Consider the following 6,047-nt stretch of genomic DNA (forward strand, 5'->3'; position numbering starts at 1 on the left):
GTGGAGACTATAAAAAGGAAACATAAAGGAGCTGATCTAAAAGTAGAACAGCTATTGCTACATCTGAGGAAGGTGTGGAGGCAGTACTTGCTATGTGAGATTTCCGGGGAAGACATGACCAGACATCTATACATTCCAGCCAGGGCACCAATGACAGACCAAAGAAACAACTCCTGAGTCCAGCTTGGTAGAGCAATTCATTTATTGGGGTTACATACACAGGTAACCAAAAATCCCACCCAACATGGCGACAGCTCACAAAAGTCGCATCCCTGGGAACTTCTGCCTGGTTGACAGGCAGCCCTCTGAGACTCCTCTCCTCCAACAACTGCTATCATAATAACCTCAGGGAGAGGCCCTGCAAATCCTTTCAAGCTTCCTGAGTCTTAGGAGTCTCCTTGCTTCTTGGAAGGTAGGTGACAATTTGGAGGGGCTGGTTATGCAATAGTTTTGAGGATAGAAGAACAGTGGCTGGACATGATTAATTCACAGTGTGTGAGCCTAAGAAAATATAATGGCCTCATTAATTTGTGCAATGAGAAATAAAAGAAGGCTTGAGTGACAGGATTCTGAGGACCAGCCTCCTTGGTATAATTCACTTCCAGTATTTCCACTTCCAGTCCTGACGCCACTCTCCTGTTATGTGGAGAGCAGGTGAGAGTGTGTTTAGTCAGACAGGTGAGATAGCTCTCACTTGATGAGTAAACGCTGAGTAAACACCGGAAGTTGTAATATTGGAACAATCTAACTTCTATGCAATTCTACAATAGATGACGTAATCCCGGAGTTCAGGTGAATCCAGGCTCAAAAGGCCAAGCCCTAGCTCTGATGCAGACTAGCTCAAGATCAGCCTGGACAACGTAGCGAGACTCTCAAGATCAAAAACAAAACAACAACAAAAAAGGACTGGAGGTACAAGTCCCTGACAGAATGCTCTCCTGGCATGCGTATGAGCTCTCAGTTCAATCCCCAGGGCTGTGGAACAAAACAGAAGCAAAAACAACCAGAGAGACATGGTTAAAGCAGTATTTATGGTAAGAACTGAAAAAAAAATCACGACAGGGAAGATGGAAAGTGAGGAAAAACACGTTAGGCAAAAGTGACTTGCCTCAGAGACGCCCAAGGATGAAATGTGGGTGTTTCCCAGCAGGAATAGGGTATGGGTCCTTCCCCCCCCCCCCAGGTGAGGAACTATTGACTGTTAATGGCTGGTGGGGGTTGGGAGTCATTTTGCCTTGAGAAGTGTAAGGTAAATGGTATTGGTCAATTGCTCCTGATGCAATAAATAATCCCCCCCACATGCACAGTCAAGCAGCCCGAATTCAGACCGATGGGTTATTAAAAAAAAAAAAAAAAAGACCACAACACGAAAGGAGGAGGAGGGCTATGAATACACTGGGAAAAGAGGAGGTTCACGGGAAGTGAGAGGGACTTAAGCTAACGGGGGACGAGTATGATCAGAATACACCCGTGCATGAAATTCTCAAAGAATAAGTAAAGACTGTTTTCAAAAGAAACGTGGGCATTTACTGAGAATTTGGAGAGTGTTTCTAGGCCTCTCGGGTCAGTCTGGTCTATGTTCCCCTGCATCAATACTAACTTCCTCCATCCCGGTATCCTCCTCTGTATCTACCTCAGTACGAGCCACATCTGCCTGAAATGACTAATGACCCTCCCCTTCCCAAATTCATGTTGAAACTTAATCCCCTAAGCAACGTTGTGTTTAAAAAGGCGGGACCTTTAGGAGAGATTGAGTCACGAGGGTCTGCCCTGTGAATACTATCGTGTCCCTGTGAGGACTCGGCACGCCGGGCTCTCAGGGACTGTGCCATCTTGGAGGCAGAACAGTCCTCCTTGGATACTAACTCTGCTGGCACCTTAATCTTAGACTGCTCTTCTTCCAGAACTACAAGAAATACATTTCTGTCCTTTGTAAATATAAAAAGGGCTCCTGGCTCAGGTATTTTGCTACAACATCACCAATGGAACACACACACACACACACACACACACACGTATGCACACACACTATACACAGCAAGCTCTGGTCAGTTATATATCAAGTGTGACTAGTAATTACTTGCTTAAGCTACACTGTATCCCTTTTTAATTTTGTTCTCTTATTGCCATCTTTAGCCAACTTTTACCCCCTTCTTTATCTTCTATGTTTTTCCTGCTAATTCCCTTAACTAAAGCTTCAAGCACCTGTGTTTAAAAGCTGTAGGTTAGGGCTCTTGAGGCTTAATTAAAGCACAGGGCATAGGGGACGAGCCTAGGGAGGGAGCTAGACAGCTTGAATGTAAGGCTCACAATTAAAACTACCATACACTCTATCTTCGTCCAAATACCATACCTTCTGTGCTATTTTTGAGTGTGTAAGGTGCATGATTGATAACATCAGGTATGCTGGGATGTGTGAACACCCTATGGATATATATATATATATATATATATATATATATATATATATATATATATATGGAACAAGTTAGGAAAAATGCTCTGTCTAGTAACTACTGACCTTAGAGGCAAAGATGGACCGGTGAAAGTGACAGGGGCCATAAATGTGAATTGTCGGAAGTAGAGGAGGAAGCTACCATTGCATTTGACTTTTGGGACAGATCTGTGTTCAATTTGTGGGGAATCTTCTTTGGTGCAAGGCAATCGCTTGGAATTTCTTTGAAGCATTGCCAATGGGTTATTGTGATTTTATGGGTACTTATACCCCTTTGGATACTCCTTAGAAATGAACCTACTCTCTGAGTATCATATACACCTACCACTTAAGTACTTTCCGTCACCCTCTATGACTCCACTATAACCCTGGAATTCTTACATCTCCTCTCCAAAGACTGACAAAAGACTTAACAACCAAGAAAATACCCCTAATTGTGTGATCATTCATCCTAAGTTGCTTGCCCATTCCGAACGATAGCTCTGTCCCTTTGTTCTTTGTGTATTGCATCTGTGTAGAGTTGTAAACCTATTGAGTTTGTTGGCTTTTCTGCTTAGCTTGTTTATTGTGCCAAATCTCATTCATTCTGGCGGAAAGCCCCACCCCACCCCCGTAAACATAAGAAGTGTACACACCACATGCCCAGTACGGTAACTTTGTTTTAGAAACCACATTTTCTTGTAAAGCACAACGTATTAAACTCAGGAAGTAAGAAATCCACAAATGTCTTTTCGGAATCGTATAGTTAACCCAAGTACGCATTTCTAAAATAATGCAATAGAGTCGGCTCACTCATTCACAGAAATGTAGAGAACTTCTCCAATTGGTAAGGCTTTCTAGAGAAATCAGTTCCTGACCTCAGGCTTCCCAGAGCTTTGCAGTCATGTTGATGGTCACAATAAACTGCTAAATGCCATAGCAGAGAAAAAAAACCACACACACACACACACACACACACACACACACACACACACACACAAAATGGAAGAAAAGCCCCAAGAGGTCAACAATTTCTCATCCCAGAAAGTTGAGGGTCTCTCCTTTAGGAAATGTGTATAGGGTCTAGAAGACAGAAATGTTCTAGAAGAAAAAAAAGACAGAAGGTTGAACCTCCTGGAGTCCTAAAACCTCAGAAAGATGAGTAAATGTATCCTTCACTGAGAGTAGTATATGCAGCAGATGGGTTTTTAAGCAGAGTTATTTATATAGCGGCAAAGCTAGAGAGTGAATGTTTGCCTTTGATCCCAAAGTCATCTGTGATACTTCTTTCTTCTGCCTGTTTTCTTATTTTTGAGATTATAATGTAAATTACATTTCTCCTTTCCCTCTCAACCATTCAAACCCACTCATCTACTCCTCTCTGCTCTCTTTCCAATTCCACTGGCTTCTTTTCTCTATGAACTTTCTATGACATCATCCTGCTTGCTAGCAAGGTAAAATACTTTACATGTTGTATAATGTCATCTTTATAGAGTTCAAGAACAGGGATCATCTATCCATGATGAAATCGGCCAGAACTACACATATTCCATCCTTCTCTATTCTACTTCTGTCAAATGAGACTTCTCTGTGTTGCCCAGGCTGTTCTGGAACTTGAAGGTTCCTCAGGTGAGTTTTCTTCGACAGCCTCAGTTAGCTGAGACTTCAGGATGTGTCTCTGGATGTAGATATTTTGGGAAGAGAGAGACTCAGTGCTGGACATATTTCACAAGTGTACATACACCTCAAAAAGGGAAGAAAAGATTGACTTGCCAGGAACAGTGATTCATACCTGCAATCCTACCTCTTGAGAGGCTGAGTCGAGAAAGAGGCTTGCCAGGAGTTTGAAGGCCAGCTTGCCTTGCCATCTTGAAAAAGAGGAGAGGAAGATTCACTAAGTTGCATTTTAAATACTTGTGTACTTTATAGTACATAAACACATCCTAATAAAAAGTAAATGAAAGAATATTGAAAATTAATCCCTGCATTTTCACGGTTTTTCACAGGCTACCTACTTGTAAAAATTTTTTTCTCTAAAGAGAAGTAATTACACGCAAATGACAAAAGATTAGTTTGACCTCTCTTGAATGTGCATTTTTACTGTCTTATGTTTCCGAACAGTTCTCAAAAACATGGGTTTATGGTTCTAAGAGGTGTAGAGCTATCTAGGATTTCTTCAGCAGTCTTTCACTTTTTCTTCTGCCTAGATCCTTTTGAAACTCTGGTGAAAGCCTCAGAGTTTCCACCGGAAATGCACACAGCGTAGACTTCTGCACAGGGTTTGGAATGAGCATACGCCTGAATCCTGTGCAGAGCCCTTTAATGCACAAAGATCTCAAAATAAGGTCTCCCAAGTTAACTTAGCCTCTTTCCTACATTCGAGGGAGAGAAAAAAGATAGTACATAAGAAAGAAAATAGCTAAAAGAAAACAGAACCTAGGTTTTCTAATGTTCATTTATAAATGGTTCATAACCATTTTAAATTCCATTAGCTCCTGGTGCCCCCACACCTCCATTCCTGAGTTTAAAAGAACCGCCCCAAAACTTTGTATCCAATCCCTCCTGATTGAATTCATCAGAAGCTTGTCAGAATTCACCTTTTACTTGAGAATAAACTGTGCAAAAACTGAGTTCCTTACATTAAGTAAAATTATCTTATTTTTCACACTACCCCAAAACCCAGAACTGAAATAAAACGTAATATGACCCAAAAATGAAGGTTTAATTCCTTCAGTGAGGCTGAATCTCAAGTGTTACCTGTATTTACGACGCTGAATCTTAAGTGTTGCCTGTGTTTACGCTCTGCTCCCATATTTAAAACGCTGCTCTACACTGGTATTTATCTTTGCTCTAAAAACCTTTGAATTGATGGTTTCTGGCCAACCATAAGATTCCAGTCTGGCCCAAGAAATTTCTGTAATTCATACTCACACAGTTTTCAGTTTGGAACAGGATTCCTGCTCCTAATCCAATGGCTGTGAGCTGTGAAAGACAACCCCCTCCCTCAAAAAAAAAAAAGCCTTTTCTTTTTCAAAGACTTGTAAACAAAAAAGTTCAAGTTACAACATATAATGATACAATGTCTCTGGGCTTACTGTGCACAGGCTGACAAACTACACAGACCTGAATCAGGCATGAAAGAAAAAAAAAAAAAAAAAAACACGTGTGCACACATCCATCCATGAAATCACTTGCTGAGCTATTTTTCTGTACAACTATCCTTTTTCTTCTCCCATGGATGAAAACATACATTTATCAAACACTTCTCGGTACGTGCCAGTTACTATTCCAAAGGCATTGCATTATTTAATTATTTAATTCGCGCTTCGCAACTATTTCTTAAAAAAAAAAAAGAACAGATAGAAAAGAAAAAATGATGCCTATTTTAAAAAGCGCAAAGAGGTTCTTAAAGGCCCAAATAATTAACCAGGTCATATAAATTGAACATCAGATGCAAACATCTGGCTGCAATTCCCGATACTGTACTTCCTGCTGTGGGGAAATTAACTAAGGCACACTGAAGCCTGGGAAATGGATACTGCTGGTCTGTTCCTCAGGCAAAGATTTTTTTTTTTTTTTTTTGAGATACAATACTGTATTGTTTTGCACCAAA

Source organism: Rattus norvegicus, chromosome 8 (assembly GCF_021556685.1).
Source record: "Rattus norvegicus strain SHRSP/BbbUtx chromosome 8, alternate assembly SHRSP_T2T, whole genome shotgun sequence".
Classification (NCBI taxonomy): domain Eukaryota; kingdom Metazoa; phylum Chordata; class Mammalia; order Rodentia; family Muridae; genus Rattus; species Rattus norvegicus.